The 19,557-nt window shown below is 49.2% G+C and overlaps 1 protein-coding gene across 1 annotated transcript in view; it reads right to left on the reverse strand.

The window, feature by feature from the left end:
• Positions 1-19,557, reverse strand: part of LOC119455427 (irregular chiasm C-roughest protein) — a 355,429-nt gene that overhangs the window by 253,390 nt on the left and 82,482 nt on the right. The gene's annotated exons all lie outside the window — the stretch shown is intronic.

The following is a 19,557-nucleotide window of genomic DNA, read 5'->3' on the forward strand; positions in this document are numbered from 1 at the left end:
ACTAAAGCAGGCAGCACAGCGGGTAGGGAGGGGGGACGCGAGAGTAAAAACGTGACAGCTAAAGCGAAGCCTCTCGTGTGACGAGACGCCACTGGCCCCCCTGCGCGCAGCCGTCGCCACAGCCGAGGATGGTGCGCCGAATGCGATGCTCGTACCGCAGGCTGGCGCGATGCGGAAAGCTGATCGAACCCAGGGCTAAGCTCATTCAGACGAGCGACAGACGACATAGATCGAGGAGCTTCTTCTACTTGACCGGGGCCGTGTTGTATTACACCGAGGGGGGCTGCTTAGCGCCCGATGCGCCGCAGCGCCGTGCAGCGGCCGGGCGCGTCCCCTGCTACACCCCACTCGGCCTCCTCCACCGCTGCCGACCCGTCGTCCAGCCTCCCCGCGGCAAACGGCGCTGGGCCTGTGGCGCGGCTTATCGCAAACAAGGCGCCTGAAAACACGGGCCATGTATAGCCTGCGCTTGGCTCGTTGCTGCACCGAGGGCAAGGACCCGTGCGGGAATGGACCAACCGCCTGGACACACTGGATTTCTTTTTTTTTTTTTCCTCGTGCACTTTAGGGAGCGTGTCTTGCCAACGATGTGGCTTCCGCTAATGTTGTTTGAACAAGACGGGGACAAGTGAAAATGTTGGATACGTTGTAGACGCTTTTGTCGGGTAAGAAATATGGAAACTCAGACAGACAAAGAAAGAAGCATAAGCAAGCAAACAAGCAAGTAAACAAATGAAACAACCAAACAAACAAAGAACAACAACAAATGGTGCAGAAAACATCGACGATGATTGTCAATGTAGGCGAATATAACGAACGAGCGAACGAACGAGCGAGCTAACAAAAGCTCAAGAGCGACAGTGACAAGTGAAACGCTACTAATATGAACTGTGGCTATTGTTATGCCCAATCATTGTCTAAGCGTATTATTGAGAACGAAAGTTGCATGTACTGTGATAGTAGAACAGTTTTCGTGGCGCCGCAAGTTTTGTGAAAGAACTGAAAACACACGCAGGTTATGTCTGCAGCAAGTACAACATTGTGCCGGTTGCACAACTGTAGTGTAGGGTGCCAATATGAGTTCAATGCCGTTGAAATAGTGGGGTCTCTTACAGATTCTGCGCCCTATAAGCGGTTTACGCTTGCAGTGTAAATAATATTATGTGTGCCACCTGCCCCATGTTGACTAATAAGGAGCAATAGGAAATAAAAAGAAAGAGAGAGAGAAGTGCATGGTTCCCAGGAATGACACTAAAAAAATTTACTTTGCCATCTGCGCATAGATCTTGGCAATGCACTTCTGATGCCGCATTTTCAGTGAACCGCGCTTCGGCTAAATAACATGTTAATGAGCGGAAGTGATCGCTCAATATCACAGCCCTGATATAAGCAATTCCACAGTTTGCCGATGCACTTCCATAATGACCCTAAAGACATGCTCGCGAAGCGACCCTTGCCGAATAACATTGCCGTGCTGTTCGAATAACGCGGTCTGTCCCATACACGCGCTTTACTGCCAGCTGTAAGGACTGCGACGCAACAATAGCGCATCGTTGGCACTAGCGTATTACACGCCCGCTTTGGCACACGCTCGGTAAAGGGTCTCGGTAGTTAAGCTAACGAGCTCGTAACATATCGAATAGATGCAGGCCGCAAACTCGACAGAAAGCACTGGCTCGAATGTATCTACATCCCATCCAAGGTTTCTCCCGCGACCGCTTCGTCGATGCGCACATCGAGGTGGAAGACGTCGAGACGGTTACGCTAGCGTGACTCTACACACACGCTTCCGTGGCACTGAAATCTCTCGCGCTCGCCAGGGTAGCAGGGTGTATCGATTACGCATCCCGATTGATTTTGTTACCCCGCCGGAGAAGCGCCCGGTAATTTTTCATCGCGCGGCCAGCGAACGCCGTATCTAGCTGGGGGCCGCGGGCGATGTTCGAGAATACCACGGCGCGCAATTTGGGTCGTCGTCTCACGGTTGTACGTGTGCTTACAGGGGAACGAAGGGGACGAAGGAATAAGGTTGCGAGGGGGAGTTGCAAGGCGCCTGCAAAGGGGGAGAGAGAGAGGGGGGGAAGCAAAGCTTGGCAATAAGAGGGCGAGGGTGTCCCGCTTCGCGATTAGCATCCGGCCATCCTAATTGCTTTCTAATCGCTCCAACGGCAGCCGACGAGTGAGCGAGAGCGGAGCTATGGCTCTCGATAAATTATTCATCGCTCCGCGGACGCGCGTCTGCCACAGAATCGCACTCTTGTGAGATTCCTTCACGCGCCATTACTCCCGTGTGGAAACAAGCCCCGGCACCGAGAGTCGCTTCAGTTTCCTTTTCCTTCGACTTGCGTCAGTAATTATTGTTCTTCCTTTTCTTTTCCTTTTTCTTACTTTCCCCGCGATTCATTTAGCAGCGACTCTAAGTGCGGTTCGAAAAGAAAAAAGAAAGGCGAGAAATTAAAAAAAAAAAAAGAAACACAGCCTTCGATCCCTGAACAACAAGAGCGTCCCCTCCCTGAAGCCGAGAAAAGCAACTTCGTTTAAGGTTTTCTCGTCGATGAGCTGCTGCAATGAACGCTGCTTACTTGGTCGCCGCACTTAGGGGAAGCGAGAGGGTCGCTAAAGATACTTCAGTGTTGCCTCGACGCTGGCCCCAGAGAATAGCGACGCGCTTTGGCAAAACAAAAGAGATCATTAATCAAATCGGGCAATGGTTGGCGATAGAGCGCCCGGACTGCTTCATTAAGGCTTATGTCTCTAGCAACTTTTGTTGCAACACACGCAGGTGATCGCGGTGGTTGCCGCTGCATAGAACGCTTTATAAGGAGACGGGCTGAAGGGGTTCTTTGCGGCATCAGCAAGAAGCTTGCAAGAGGTAACGTGGCACTGCTAGACGAATACGCAGCTGAATTGTGAAACGCAACTCTTTTCGAGGATCACCGATAATGCCTGGCAGAGATTGAGGAAAGGCAAAAGGCGATTAAGCTTGCTGCTGAGGTTGCGTTTTCGAAAAAAAAAAAAATGCGCGCTTTTCTTCTAAAGTGCCACCGCGCACTTTAGTCGCTTTCAAATCTCTTCGTTCCGTGACCCAACGTCGCATAAGTAATTCCAGAATATATTATTACCGCGTCGATTGCAAACTCCCGCCGGGAGATGCAAGTGACCCCGACACGATACCCGACCTCATCCCGAACGCTATCAGGATCCCGTCGCTTGCGAAACAGCGTCGCGACACAGGTTAAGGACACCGAGCATTTCTCTCCCGTTTCCATCCCTCATCCCTCAGCGGTACGGCGACAATCGTACCGGGAGCTCGCGAACGTACTGCAAAGAAGGCTACACACTCATTCGACGAAACGCTACCAAAGGTGACCACATCGCGTCTTCTTTCAAAGCTCACTGAATATCAGATATCGCTATTCCTGGCTACTTCGATACTCCGCAAAGCTCGGGCCCAGACGCAAACCGAGATTGCGAGTGTATACGTAATACAAAGTACACGCGCGCTTCAGCGGGACAAAAGCAGCAGCAGCAGCGTTAAGTACATTGACGCAAGGATCCACGGAGCAGCCGTCGACACGACGGTGGGGAACAGAAGCTCGGAGAATAGAGGCGCGCAGACTGCCAAGGCGGGTACAAAAGGAAGAGTTGGGGGAGGCGAGGGCAGCAAAATGAGAGGCCAGACGCAGGCACGCGCGAAGGAAGCAACAGCAGCGCGTGCCGTGGTGAGAGGATAACACACACGCGGCTGCCGGAGAGAGGAAGCGAGGAGGCCGAAGAACCGCGCATCGTCGAGGCGGCAGATCTCTTTCACATGCAAATAAGGACAACCCCTTCGCGTGCATACATCTTTGTTCGCGCGCATACAAATCGGTTTTTCATCCGAGGAAGGCAGCAGGGAAAACGGGGCGGGCGGGAGAGAAGGCGCGCGCCGCGCCTTCAAAATATGTACGTGGCAAATCGAGCCCCCCCCCCCCCCCCTTTCCCCCCATCCACACCCTGAGCCTCTTCCAACTCCTCCGCCACAGACGCGCTCTGGATCGCCCCCAACTCCCAGTACAGTGTTCGTCCGTCCCGAACGCGAGCTTCTGTACACTGTGGCTACGAATACATGTACACACATGCACGGCTCCTCTCTACATACAACTCTCTCTCTCTCCCACCACCTCCTCACCTATGTGAACCCAAGTTTCGGGACCACGCCCCGTCCTTCGCGCGCCACCTTGTGGCGCGCGAGCTGCCTCCCTCGAGCCACTTTCTTCGTCCCGACTCCTAACCCCGACCCTAGCATTCTATGTTGTTGTTTTTTCTTGCTCTCTTTTTTTTTTCTCAACACCCACCTTTCGTCTGCAAAAACAAGCGCGAAGGAAAACGTTTTGCCGGGGACCCGTCTTTGGAATATTGACTCATCCTTCTTGAAACTCGTCGTCATCAAGCGGTGTTGTCCTCCCTCGCTCCGCATTTCTTCGCGCTGAGCCTTTCTTTAGTTCTTTCTTTATTTAAAGTAACGCTCTATACTTGTCTTCTTTTACGTTCTGCCCTCGCCGAACGAAAGGCACATACATGTCGGTGCAGAACCACGTATACTTGATTCATTGGTCGCTGAGCAGCGCCTCGTGACATGTTTCGTCTGCACTTGAGGGCACGATGAAACGTGTAGGGAAATGCTCAGGTTTTAGATAATATAAATTAATATAATATAAATTAGCATTAGTTTGAGTCGTCTCTATTTGGAACGGTTTTTCCAGTACGAGACCCCGCTTACTCCCCCCTCTTTGCCAGCGGGAGAAGACGTTCGGCGTCTGGCGAAAGTTTTATGGAATTCAATACCTTTAAAAGGAGGGATCACCGGCAGTTGAGAGTCAATTAATTTTTGTTCCGAATCGCTGCAAGTGAATACACAAGATTCAACTCATGCTGATTTTATTCGAAGTGCTTAAATACTTCGAAAACGCGCTTGAATAACCTGGTAAGCAGTGTTGGGGACGCATTCGTGGCCGATCACTTTCGGCAATACTATCCCTTTCCCGTGACGTAGTGCTCAACCAGCCAATAAGCCCCCACTTTCAGTGCGCGCTCAGTGATATCGCTCAAAGTGTCCGTATGACAATACTTCCCCTTAAGAATTCGCACCAGCGAGGCTCTGGACTGAGGGTCCTTCCAGCTCCCGTGTTATGCTCCAATAAAATGCTGATTTCTCTATGCACGGTCGTGTCTGGTGTGTTTGTTGGCGAAGAAGGTCACTTGCTCAAGACAGGGTTGCCTGCCAAAATTTCATAATCGTCTACAGGAACTGGTTGCGATAATATAACGGCGAGGGTATTAGGTAGTATTCACAAATCTTCTCGTTTTTAAGTGTCATTACCGATTGGCCATCGCGGTTGTGATTGTCGTTCTATCACGCAGGACCTATATCATAACTGGCCGGTGCCCAGAAAGCTGGCCTACGGGGCAACGCTATCCCGTACGAGCAGCCTTGTATATATACTGGGCCTGCTTCGCGTGTTATAGAAGAGAAGGTGAGCATAGAAGCTAGCGGCGTACGCTTGAAAGACAACTTCTGCCGCTGATTGCAGACAGAAACTCGTCACTTCCACAGTGGAGCTCCGAAAACGTAAGCCGCGTGTAACCGGGCGTCACGTCCATAATGTCTTAGGTGCTTAGAAGGGGGCACGCGCGTCATTCTCCGCGGGGATCAAAGAGAAAATGAAAGAGGGAGAAACAGGGCTCTCAAGATCGTTTCTTTCTATTCTCGCGCTGCTGCATAGTTGACGAGAAACGACGCAGAAATGGTCGCGCACGCTCGCGTCACCGGTGTCTGTCGGTGAAGCCGCTGCTCCGCGTCATTCATCGGAGGATGAGAGACCTTTTCGTTTTCTTAACGCCACCGCCTGGCTCATTCCCCGTGAATCACAGCGTCAACACCTTTTTCCCTTGCGTCCTGAGTAAAAAAAAAAAAAAAAAAAAAAAAAAAAAAAAAAAAAAAAAAAACAGAGAGTGCGCGTCGACCTGTTCTCATTTTTGTTTGCTTTATTTTCCGCGCCGCGAAGTCGTTGCAGCGTGTCAGTCATCGTTTGCGTTCACTTTCGCGCTGCCACCGTCGTTCAACGCAGGCCTTCACGAACTACGCCATTTTTCTCTTCTGTGATTCTTTTTTTTTTTTTTTACTTCTCTAGCGAGTCAAACTGGACCCAGAAGCTATGCGAGACAGGAAACACGTTTCCGCCACTGAAAAAGCCTAGCACGCTTTTTTTTTTTCCTTTTCTATTCTCTCTTCGCGCCATTCGGGACTCGAGAAATGTAGAAGACCCGTAGCACAGAAGACCTACTGCAAATAGCCCCGAGAGAAAGGAAGAAAGAAAGGGCGAGAATGAAAGAGAGGAGGCAACAGGAAAGGGTCGACGTTGTCCACACGCAGTTGCTAGGAAGCCCTCTTTTCAGGGAACGAGTAGCGGCAAAGAGTGGGCAAGCGGTGCGCGCAGCGGCATCGGAACGGTCCTCTTTGAAAAGACGAACACGTCGTTCAGTTCAATTTACCGCCGGCGCGCGCACAAATAAAAAAAAAAAAGAAACCCAGAGAAGGGTACTCCCTTCAGCGCACGTCTTTAACCTTCCCGTTCCCCAGGAATAGCAGCAGGGAAAAAGAAGACTGACGGGACAGGGAACGAGGGAAGAGAGAGAAACAGGGAAGTCGCGGGCCACGACGGGAGAGTGCATTAGTGAACGAGGAGGAAAGATGAAAAGGTGAAAGGAATGCTTTTTTCCTTTTGGACAAACAGGGGGCCGCGTGTTCTGCGCGCTGAGCTGGGGCCATAGAGAAACGCGTCCTCCGAAAGACAGAGAGAAGCCACTTGGGCCACGTCATATAAAAGGGGGGGGGGGGGGGGGGCACTTTTTTTTCTTCATTTCTTCATTGGTCTCAGCAGCAAGCGTTTATCGCGCTACGCTGTTGTTCTTCCTTGTCGTTGGTCGACGTTGAGAGCGACGCTCACGTCGAAGCGAAAGCGAAGAAAGCGGCTCGCTCGCAAGGCTTCACAAGCTCCCCGTTTCCGGAAACGCGGAGGCGCCCTACCTCCTCGCTCTCGCCCTCTTTAATTCGACCATATCAGAAACGGAACTAACCTCGGCAACTCCGGGTCGCGCCGGCGTCGACACAAAGCACTAACTGTGACGCGCGCCGCTGTCGCCGCCGCTAGTGGGCGCTGCGCGCGTGATCCGCGGCGAACCGTGAAAAAAGAGGGACTATAGGGTAAGCTCGTAAACTGGGGCTTTTGGGCTCCGGTTTCGAAATGAAACGGAAGACCGGACCCGTTGTTCGTCGTTCCTTCCATCACTTCGCCTTCTTTTTCTTTCTAATATATATTTTTTGTTGCTTTTTGTTCGGCGTCAGGCGCGTACGCCTCGGTGCCTTTCTATTGCGGGAGGTTTGTCCGAACCAGTCGTAACTGGGTTTGACTCTCCCGAAAGGTGCGCAAGACTTGCGGGCGAAAACAGGGCGATAGGAAGCCTCGCATTTGTCTGTTTTTTTTTCCTTTCACACCACGGAAATGAAGGAAAAAAGCGAGAGAGGCGGAAAGGGGCCTGTGTTTGCTCGCTTTTCTCCCTCTTTATTTACGCGTTTACTCGATGAAATCAACAGTCGGATTGAAATTTACGGAAGCCCGGTCCATGGAGCTAATTCCGTGGACGTGTAATACGTGCGTTGTCTGCAGCGGTGCGAGCGCCGGCGCGGAAGGCCAATGCCATCCTCCTTTCCCGCAACTGCCACAAGAGGAGAGGGTGTCGGAAGGAGAGGAGGGCTGTACTTCCCTAGCGCTCCACCACAGCACGTAAACCTTGAGAAACGCCAAAGCTCGCGTGCGACAGCAAGGTCCTTCTGAAAGAGCTGTAATAGTTCGAGTTCGACGATGAACGCGACACGCAACTAAGCTGCGTGTACACGCATACAGGCACACACAGACACACACATTTATAGAACATTGTGCACTCTGCGATAAAACTTCCACCGATAGCTTTTACTGCAGTCTCTCAATTCCTCGCAGCTGGGGTAACCGAGCAGTGTGTCAAATTTTGATTTCCGCTATCGTGCGCTGCGTTCGAGCCAAGAGCCCTCGGAGGTCATACTACGCAAGGAAAAAAGGAGCACGAAATGTATGAATAATACCAGTCAACAGATAGCAACTTTAAGAAGGCGTAGAATTGGCAGACCTGATGTGGCGCCGTAAGATCGCGACACGTATTCGCGCCTGCCCCCGCAAACAAAGGGCCAGCGGAGCAGTCAGCGATAATACCACGATTATACATCCAGTGGCCAGGATAAGGGCAACGGGGTGAAGTCATGGTTGGGGGGCGGGGAAAGGGTGTCATCACTGCATCACGGACACGCGAGTGGCGAGACGAGACTTCCATCTTTCTCTCGGTGCCCCCTTCGACGAAAAGCGATTCTCGTATTCGCACATTTATGAGGCGATCGGCTGGAGACACACTACCACTGGACATGTTTAGAATGGCGATCGGAAGAAGCGTGGCAAGAGAACAAGCGATCGCGTCACGTGTAGAAGCGACGAGTGTCGTAGGTCCTCAAACGCGTGTAATGCATGCACGGACACATAGGGGGCCATGCGCAGCGTCCGGCGTGAGCACGCAATGCGAGCAAGAGCCGCCAAGGCTGCGGACACGACGAACTTAAATCGCGCGTGGCCGACATTCTTGATACTGCATGCAAACACGTGGCTAAAAGAAACATAAAGAAAGAAAGAACGAGATAAAGAAAGAAGCTTTCGCACAAGTCTGTCATATTGTGTCCAAGACTGGTAGATTTGAACTAATGAATCGGATTGAATTATGGGGTTTTACGTGCCAAAACTACGATTTGGTTATGAGGCACGCCGTAGTGGGGTCTCGGGATTAATTTTGACCGCCAGGGGATATTTAACGTACCCCCCAATGCAAGGGACACGGGCGTTTTAGCATTTCGCCTCCATCGAAATGCGGTCGCCGCGGCCGGGATTCGATCCCGCAACCTCGTGCTTAGCATTGCAACACCATAGCCGCTAAGCCACCGCGGTGGGTTTCAACTATTTCCTTTCTATTAAATAAACAACAAAAATTTAAACAAGTTCACCTATATTAGCAAATACGCCTCTCCAAAAAAATAGAAAGAAGAAAAGGAAAGAGACAGAGAGAGAGAAAGGAAAGAAGTAGAAGCACGGTTATCGTAAAAGGAGGCTCGGTAAGCTAGAACAGATGAGAAACCAGACTATAGCAGCGACACCTAACGCACAAGCTCGGGTCGTTGGCTTGCCGTGGGGTCGTTTATACTAGCAGAGTCCACTCGGGTCTAAAAATTGTTTATTGATGAAGATAAATTGCATTGTATTCTAAAAAGAAAAAAGAAAAAAAAAGCCAAAGACTGAGCTTAGTACGTTTAGACAACTTTTACTGCGCTTCAAAAACATATACGTTGAAATCCGTGACGTTACACTGAGGTACCGGCGCTCCTGGCGCAAAATTTAAAAAAGTGTAAGTTTGGCCCCATGAGTTTCTCCTCCAGTAAACAACCAATCACCGCTACGTTACCGAAAATTGACTTTTGAAGGAAGACCTGTCTCAGTCTAAACATATTTAATACTCCTCTGTGCTGTCGCTCCTCTGTGTTACTCTGTGCTGTGCGACCACGCCTTCTATGCGCAAGAGCCATCGATGTAGACGCAGTTGTAGGGAAAGTTATTGTCGAATGCAGCAGTCGCAAAACAAACGTACAGGGTAGATGAATTCAACGAGATACTGTTTATTTAACGAGCAAATCAAGATTAACCTCGATATTTATGTCAGACGTTCCTATAAAACAGTGGAGAAGAGCACGACAGAGATTTCTCCCGAGCTAATTGGTTCATGATTACAGCAGAACTGTAGACAAGACACCAAGATGACTAGTGCCGCATATTAGCACAAACTATTTAGTAATATTGTCTAGACACGTTTGTCTTGTCCATATACTATGTATCACCTTGCTTACACTGCGTCCGGACCAATAGTAACGCTAGAAAAGTGAAAAAATAACAGCAAAAAACAACGGCGGAGCTTTGTTAAAAATCACTAAGGCATGTACACCGCCACCTGGAAAGTGGTATACGAGGTAAGCGTGGCTCAGAAAGTGTAGGAAACACGGAGCGGTCTCAGAAAATGTTCTTCCACTCGAACTGTTCGTAAGAGTGAATGTCAGCCAATAGCGGTGCCGGACATATTATTAGCGAACGCGGTTCGCCAATGACAAACAGCACTTTCGCAAAGTGCTGAACGCAAAGCTTTGTGAATTCGGTTCCTGCTGTCAGAGCACGAGGAAAATAACAACTTTAGCCCGGGTTTCTTGCAAAATCAATTAAGGAGACAAGAAGCAGAGCGTTGTCCCGATGGCATGTCAGGCCAGATTGATAGGGCACGTTTCAGCTTTTACATTATACTTGTCAAACGTGTTGCTGCTAGTAACTTATCGTTTTACTACTCAGTTACTTCCCGGTACCTTGACGCGGGTGACCTCTTCCTTACTCACACTATTCAGAGTACTTGTAAGCTTTCTTCCGTTTATTTCTCTATGTCTTACATTCTGCATTTCTTTCGTTATCTTCACTTCTATTCTCATTTCCTTCCTTTTTCTTTCTTTTTGCCCTGTCGCGACGTTACTGCCCGGGTTTGCTCCATCTATCTTGTTAGATCTGCTTTCTTGCTCAACATTCTTGTCTTGCGGGGGTGCCGCTACATCAGGGGCTCGCTCAGAAGATTGGCGCGCCTACACACGCGCAAGGGCAGCAAGAAAGATTGCTCGTCCTCAGGGTACAGCCGACACAATACGAGCCTCGCTGATAGATTTCTGCGAGCATTGAACTGGACTTGAACAGGCACAGCAAAAAAATAATTATGCTGAAACTCCACTGGAGTTGCCTACGTATGCGTAACCGTTGTGCCACTTGCTCATCTCCACGGTTACGACGCGACGTATGTTGTTTACCGCGATTGACGAAGCAGAAGACTGTTCATTATGTTTTGTTGGCCTAGTAATATGTTTTGGCTCTTGATCCGACCAGTATAAACCCTTATCAACCTTTATCGGTCGTTATCAACCTGATCGGACTCGATCCAACCCTTATCGACCCTTATCAACCTTTATCGGTCGTTAACAACCTTAACGGACTCGATCCGACCCTTATCGATCGTTATGGTCGTTATCATCCTTATCGAAATCGCTCTGACACTTATCAACCCTTATCTGTTCTTATCGACCTTATCAGACATGATTCGACCCTTATCAACTCTAATCGGTCATTGTCAAATTTATCGGACTCGATCCGACCCTTATCAGCCCTTGCCGTTCGTTATCAACCTTATCGGACTTTTTACGACCCTAATCAACCATTATCGGTTGTTATCAACCTAATCAAAATTTAGCTGACCCTTATCAACCGTTACCTGTCTTTATCAACCTTATCGGTCATGATCCGACCTTTATCAACCCTTATCAGTCCTTATGAACCTTATCAGAATTGCTCCTACCATTATGAGCCCTTATCGCTCTTTAGCACCTTATCCATCCGCGTCGAACCATTATCAACTGAGATCAGATCAATATAAACCCTCATCACTCCTTATCATTCTTATCAACTCATTGACTGCTTATCTGTCTGTGTTGCCCGACAACACAGAAAACGCGGTACAACACATTCATATGGTTCAGATATATTCGCCTTCTGCAAGCGTAGATGTTTAACCCGGTGGGTAAGACACTCGGCTTCTGAGCGTCACGCGTCAGCGATTGAAACCGACGTTATTATCTTCATGCAATTGATGCGTAAACCACTGCACACGACCCCGTTTTCCTTATAATCGGCGAGCAACCAGCCGCAATAGATGTTAAGCAGTAGAAAGCAAACAAAAAGGATAAATGGGCGCAATATTAAGAAAAGGAGGTGCTGGAGAAAAAAAAAAGAAACTGACAAATAAAATAAAGCAAAACACGACCAGTAAAAAGCCTTAGTAATGTCTATTCCAACGTGGTCAACGGAGGGCGCTACAAGTGTGCTTGTAGGTATGTCTCGGAGACAGAGCGGCGGTGGGTTACGTCAATTATCGCTCTCTTTCTCTTGTGCGTGCTGCTGCATGGATAATAGTGTGCAGAAATTACGTTAACAATTAGGCAAATGACAATTATTCGCGCATTACAAAGCTTCCGTGCTTATAACGTTTGATGCGGCTAGTGGGGGTCCTACGGTCTAACCTTGCAATCGTGCTCGCTTCCCATTCGTATGGGCCGCCGTGGTCAAAGGTGGTGGGCGCGAATTGGCATCCCCCTGTCGTGCTGCCCGAGTCAATTTACGCTATTTCTGGAACCTATGAGCCGAACGCGGAGGCGCAATAGTCAAACAACCGTCAAATTTCTGCAACAAATTCCCAATGTGTAACCCTCAGCGCTTCTAATAGACACTGAGTTGAATTTGATGGCAGAGTGAGCTCTCCCAAACGCGACTATTCCCGCTCCGATCGACAAACAACATGGGAGAAGCGTAAGCGTCGCCTTTAAGAGTAGAACGCGATAGCATTAAAGGGTCCCTGACTGCTCCCCACGCTTGCCAGCAACTGCAGCTTATGCAACCGTAATCTTTACCGGGAAACGCTTGCGGCGAACGCTAGGCGTGAAGGCGAGCTTTGTGGTTTTATTTTACCTTCCTACGCACGGGCGGCGCCGCCGCTGCCGGATTTCCGGATTTGGCTGCGATCAAACTTCTACTACTCCCGAGTACGTTAACTGCATGTTGCCCAAGTGCTTCTGAGGAACGCGTGCGCAATGATTGCGACGGGAAGTATGCGGGTGATCAAGTGAAAGGTGAGTGGAATTTAAAGAATAATACATATACGCCATCATAAGAGTGCTGACCTTCCGTGCTGTTTTGTGTAGTTTGGCCTATACTTAATTTGTTTACCTAACAGTCGCCCGTCATCACGCCGCCAAGCAGGAAACTACCCTTCCCCTAGCTTCTGGCTTACTCTTTCCCAGCATCTGCCTCTTGTTACGACTTGGAGGACAAAGAGACAGGAAACAGTGAGTAGGCGAAGAAACGAAGAACACTTTATAGACTATTTACAAGATATAGCAGGGAAATATGATTCATTGCAGAAAATATAGCCGCTATAATAACGGCGAAAGCGCCTTCGGAGTCCACCAGACCGACCATGTCGACTGGTGCCGACTCTCTCTTCTGACAATGGGCTGGTCTGGCCTTAAAGGCCCCTGCCGACGCAGAGGCCTTCACTCGCGTCGGCAGGGTGAAGGAGTAATGCTACTTTTCGTTAGGAAACAATAAGCCCTTGAAGGTTGATTCCCCTTCACTATTTCACGTCGAGCAAGGCACCTTCAAGGAGTACTCGATGCTGACTGGGTCCTTCACTCCCTCTTGCGTACAGGACGGGGCACCTCGGAGAAATGCGGGGAAGCTCAAGTCACCGCGATGAAGGCTCGAAGATGTGAGGCACAACACTCTCCATTTGTCTTCTTCACAGTTCCATGCAATATTTGACGTGTTAGTTTTGGGCAAGATATTCACAGTTCCTGCAGGATAACCTTTACTTATCTCCTTCCCCACCTTAGCAAGAGCCTCCCTACCCACCTCTCTCTCTCTCTCTCCACCCCGTCTCTTTCTCGTGAAAAATAAGCACGCAGTAAGAACACCTAACTGCTGCTTCACTTCGTCGCTTTGTCTTCTCCCCAACAACATTCTTTGTAATCATTAATCAAGTGAGCTCCAAGTGGACCAGCGTACGCCAAACGCGCGTAAACTGGAAACTGAAACTAACCCGAACACCGAACAACCAACTATAAGACGGCGACAGGAGGGGGAAAAATGGATAGTTTCACAAAAGTTCTGGCGCATTCACGCGAGTGCTTCCGTATGTTTAGAAATAGAAATAAGTACTGTTTCACTATGCGATCGCTAACGTACAAGAAAAAATCATCGCAATCGGTCATCCAACAACTTCGTACGAAGCTTAACTTTGACGACCGTGGTTAGTCACAGCAGGACAACCAAACGACAACGCTCGGAAGGGATTGCGCACCACTCAATATATTTACGCCCTTCAATAAAAGCAAAGAAAAACGGCCGAGATGGAAAATGTTTGTGTGCGCGCGTTTGTTTGTGTTCTTGCGTGTGCGTGCAGGCGTTTGTGCGTGTGTGTAAGGGGAGGTGGGGTCGTCGTGCTCACGGCATGTCAGTCAGCGAGCATACGAGACCGAAGAGAAATAATCGAGGCGGCCCCGACATGCCATAATTCATTTGTTAAGCGCGTGATCGATCAGACCCGCGCTGCTGAGGGAACACCAACCGACCGACGCAGCAGACGAGTCATCATCAGCAGAACCGCGTCCGTGGCACGCGCAACGGCGTGCCGAGTTTATTCGAGCTCTTCAACACTCGTCCCACAGGAGCACCGCCAGGAGCAGCAGCAGGAGCAGCAGCAGTAGTAGCTGCCGAGGCAACAGGGCCAGCGTTAAACACGAAGCGTCCGCCATTACCGACCCGTAATGGAGGCTCGCAATGGCTGCCCACATTGCCGGGTATACTGTTTATCCCCTCTAGAATTGCCGATGTCTCGCTGTTCCAGGAAGCAAAGCAAGCACGTAAAGGCCGCGAAGGCTGTGCAGTTCCTCCGTGCGACAAAAAAAGGGCCGCACGATGGGCCTTTCCTCTAAACGTAACATTGTTTTTTTTTTCTATTTTATTTTCCCTCGGTTTGTACGCTGCTTCGACGCTCGCCGTTACTTCTGCTTCGACCAATACTGACGAGCTCCAAACATCACATTGGCTCAAGTTCACCACATATAATACATTGTTCATTCATTCATTCATTCATGTATTTATTTATCTTGCTGCCTCGTCTCTTTCTATATCTCCCGGGACAGAGCGCACCATGTCGGAAACTTATTATTTGGGCTGCCCCCTGGTAATCAGCCTGCGTTGTCGCGTATCCGGCTGCCAACGCAGCGGTTTGCGGCCCATGTGGCGCAACGGCTTTAAAAAAATGGGGACGAAAAAAAAAAAGCACCGTTTTCGGACTTTTGAACGTAAGCTTCCGAGGGCGAAGCGGAGGCGACGCTTGTGCTGCGTATTCATGAACGCGCTAACTTAGGCATACCGTGTTGGAAAGAAAGAAATAAAAAATAAAGAACGAAACAAACGAACGAACAAACAAACAAAGAAGCGCAGGCAGAAGCGACAATAAACCGCCGCGGTGACTCAATTGTTATGGCGTTCTGCTGCTAAGCAAGAGGTCTTTGGTTCGATTCCCGGTTGCATTCCGATGCAGCGACGCCCATGTACTGTGCTTCAGCTGCGCATTAAAGAACCCCAGATGGTTGAAAATTAATCCGGAGCCCTCTGCTGCAGCGACTCCCAAAGCCCGTGTGGTGCTTAGGGGCGCTCGAGTCATGCCATGAAATCAAAAGCGACAATGTAAGGCAACAAAGCCAGAAAGAGAGAAAACGGAAGTGCATATCGCGTTTCACATTTCTTGTTTGCCACGCCTCACTGCCACACTCAATTCTGTCGTTCGCTCCAGCCCGCCCTTATCAATGTGACAATTGCCAAAATTTTGATCTCACAATTGCCAAAATTTCGATCTAGCTCATATCTTCGCTTATTGCTCAGCTGACCCGTACCTGGTCAGCGATCAATATTAAATCATCGCCTCTACTGAAATCCATAAATTATCTCTTCGTCTCGAATTTCCTGGTTTTCCTTTTCAAGGTATACATTTAGAAAATGGTGTGACCGACAGGAAATTGACTGTCAAAATGAAATAAAGTGTATGTTCAAAAGTATAAGAAGTTAGTGTATGCCACCGTGAATGTACCTCGCGGTTTCCAGGTGCAATACTAATACTTAAAAGAAAAAAGAAAGAAAGAAAATAACAAAGAAGAAAAGAAGACCGCACGATTTTCTTCTCAAGAAGACCGGACCTTTAATCCGGAACCGGAAGGGCTTCGCCGAAAGCTCGACACGAAAGCGCAGTAGATAACAGGAAGAAACGGAAGAATCGGCACTTATACAGTAGCCTGGACTTCGACCGAGGCGCATTCAGAGGATCGCCGTTGCCTGGCTCGCAATTTAAAGCAGCTCTTCTCCTAGCTACTTTTGTCTCCTTCCAATTGTCTCGCAGTGCGGCAAGCGCAGCGTTCCGCCATTCCGATGTATCAATACTTTCCTTTCGCTCTTTTCCCTGATTCGTTTACTTATTTATTGTTTTCGTATCGAGCAATCTGCGGTGTCAGTAGTGACGTAGGAGGAGGGAGAGGAAGTGGCTATCGGGGGAGAAAAAAACCGCGGTAACTGTCCGAGGCGAGGGAAAGAGAGGGGGAAGGGGAGGAGTAGGCCATCCCGTGAGTGGATTCCTCTCGGCGCGGAAAACAAAGTGCGCGGGGGGGCGCGGAGAAGTTCGATAAAGAAAGGGTCCCGACAGTGCAGCGTCAACGAATACAGGAAAGACAAAAAGAAAGAGAGAAAAGGTTGTGGAAGCTGGCCGAGACAAGAGCCGTCTGTCGGCGAAGCCAATGAGACGTGTGAACGACCAGCGGCTTGGACAGCAGCGCGGGAACCGCCGCGCTGAGCCATTTCAATTAGATTCTCAGGTAGCGCGCCTCGCTTGTCTCTGGCACTGATTAACGACGCCGGCACGATTGGACTGGATCTGGCGCGCGGCGCCGCGCGGCCGCTGTTCCAATTGATGACTCTCCCGCGCCTCCGCATCTGTTTTCCCGCGTTTGGGTGACTGGGTGGAGAGAGAGGGGGGGGGGGGGGGCGGTGTCTCCGCGCTTACCCCCCCCCCCCCCACCACTTCTTCCGTTCTCTATCCTCCATCCCTTGCGTTACCTCCTCTACAACACTGCCGTGTTTGTTAACTCTTTCCGCTTACTGGGCCAGCTGATCAATACCGCGGGCATTTTTCACGTTCAGTATACCTTGCTTTCTGCGTTATAGCTACCGTTCTGTAACGCATCCCCGGCGGCGAGCCGCCATAACGTGTCATTCGGAATACATGTAGACAGCTACCACTCGTATTTTACCGTAATCATCTGATTGTTTTCCTATGTTCAGTGCTCAGTGATTCAAACGCAATACTCGGAGCACATGGCTGCCGACACATTTTGCGCTACCGGTGGGCGCTGAGGAGACCGAACTGATGCACTGTGGTATACGATGAAAGCGAGACCATTTGCGACCTATTGCGACTGCATTTTGTCCTTAAGCGATCACCCATTGCTCATAGGTGGCGCGAAAATCACCTGACACTATGCGGCCCGATTATCGCGTTTGAATGGCACATGCTAACCGCCAATTATGTAATACCTCGAACGGGGCTTTTAAGGTAATAAACTGAAGTGATGTGCGCGTATTGAAGTCAGTGTTATAGCATTTATCACTGCACTCATAATCAAGTAATGACGCGCGTTGCGTGGAAAGATCAAACACGAATAGCCTTACGCTTTTCCTGCTAGAGTCTAAAAGGGAACTTTGGCGCACGTACGCATTGAACTGGGCCGCTCATCAACGTCCAACCGAAGGTATTGGATCTTCAGGACACAAATCTGTCATTTGATGCGCATTACGGCGACGCAAGGGTGCATAAGGAAGCGCTCAATCTGAAATTTACTACGAGAGGAGTGAAATGCCCCAAACTCCTTCCTCACTGGAAATGAGGTTATGTTAGCAAGGGGTGGTCAGGCATGAGCGCTCCTTTTTGTTTGCCTCAAGGACAAAATCGCTTATCTTTCCGGAGCAAACGGCGTAATCGATTAACAATCGGAATTGTGTTCACTTTACCGATGCTCGAAGATGGTATCTTAGCTCGCTAGTGAATTTGCCATGATGGCAATGAAAATGTTATTTCGATGGCTGCTGAATGAGTCAAACTTCCGGTTTGTAAGGCCTGCTGCTTCAAACGAACATCACCGAGATCATACGAAAATTAATATAGCATATATTTACAGTCTCTCAAGGAAGTGACAGAAAAAAAAATTGCAAGTTACAAACTGCAGAGCCTTCCACGCATAATATATGTTGATGACGTGGGTTCGACTCCCATCTGTGGCAAGTCTTCTTTCCGGCCACTTTCATTTTCCTTTTTCGTTTTTTTTTTCAATATTTCGATTGTATAAAGAATAAACTTCAATGATGGCTCGCGGCATCCTTGGGTAAGTGGGCATGAGGAAAGACGTAATATTCAGTGCGGGCCACCATGGAAGCCATCCATACCAAGTTCTACATGGAGCTGAGTCTATGTAACGTTAGCCCGTGGCATTGTCCAGTAGTCGATAGGACATCTTCACGACAATATCCTTACAAAAACGACGCTTGATGCATCTCCGAAACGGACTATAGCAAGAAAGTCTATCTGTATCCGTCAGTCCCTATATGGCTCGCTCCGTGGCCCTGTTCTGTGCTTTTCTCGCGAGGCTTTTGTTTTCTCTGGCTGTGCTACCGCATAAACAACCTCGAAGCATTCGAAGGCGTTACCGGTGGCGTCGCACATCGACGTGTACCGGTACTAGCCAACAAAGGTGTGTCAAATACCCGCCGTGGTTGCTCAGTGGCTATATGGTGTTGGGCTGCTGAGCACGAGGTCGCGGGATCGAATCCCGGCCACGGCGGCTGCATTTCGATGGGGGCGAAATGCGAAAACACCCGTGTACTTAGATTTAGGTGCACGTTAAAGAACCCCAGGTGGTCCAAATTTCCGGAGTCCCTCACTACGGCGTGCCTCATAATCAGAACTGGTTTTGGCACGTAAAACCCCATAATTTAAAAGGTGTGTCAAAAGGTCCATCCGGTAAACGCGCACTTCCTAAACTGAATGAGAAAGCGCTGTCATTTTGCTATTCATTTCACCAGATCAATTCATATGGTACCACATGCTCGTCGCATTTAGTTTCACACAGAGAAAGAAATTGTGCGGAACAAGCTCACGGCATTATTTGCGCTCGCCGGAGAGGTATAGTGCATTGTACCCGCCCGGTTCTTCACGAGCTATAGAGAACTGGCTCTGAAGAAGCGTGAACTAGTTCGCGAAGTTCACCGCGAATCAAATTGTAATCACTCCGACCATTCTCCGTGGCCCATATGTCTGCGTTATCTTTTGAGAAATGCCTTCAGCCGCTTCATTCTTGCGTCTAAATATCATTCAAAATTTCGTTTGATAGAATGCAAACAAGAAAGACAAACACTACGATTAAGACTCACATCAAACAGTATATCGAACATCAGACTGATATCAAACAGTACACAAAGCATTTGATTCCCGCAAATGAAATTGTAAAGAAAATTAGACTCATAATGTAATCTCTTGTCTTTCTTTTTTTCAGTTCCCTTACTGCAAATGTACGAAACAAGCGGCGTTATCTGAGATATATTTACGAGTCAGCCAAGAGCGGTACTACTATATAGCCCAATTCACCGAAAAAAAAAAAAGAGAATCCCATTCGACGAGGACCGCTTACCCAGTCAAACGAAAGAAGCG

This window comes from Dermacentor silvarum, chromosome 6, assembly GCF_013339745.2.
Source record: "Dermacentor silvarum isolate Dsil-2018 chromosome 6, BIME_Dsil_1.4, whole genome shotgun sequence".
In the NCBI taxonomy this organism is placed as follows: domain Eukaryota; kingdom Metazoa; phylum Arthropoda; class Arachnida; order Ixodida; family Ixodidae; genus Dermacentor; species Dermacentor silvarum.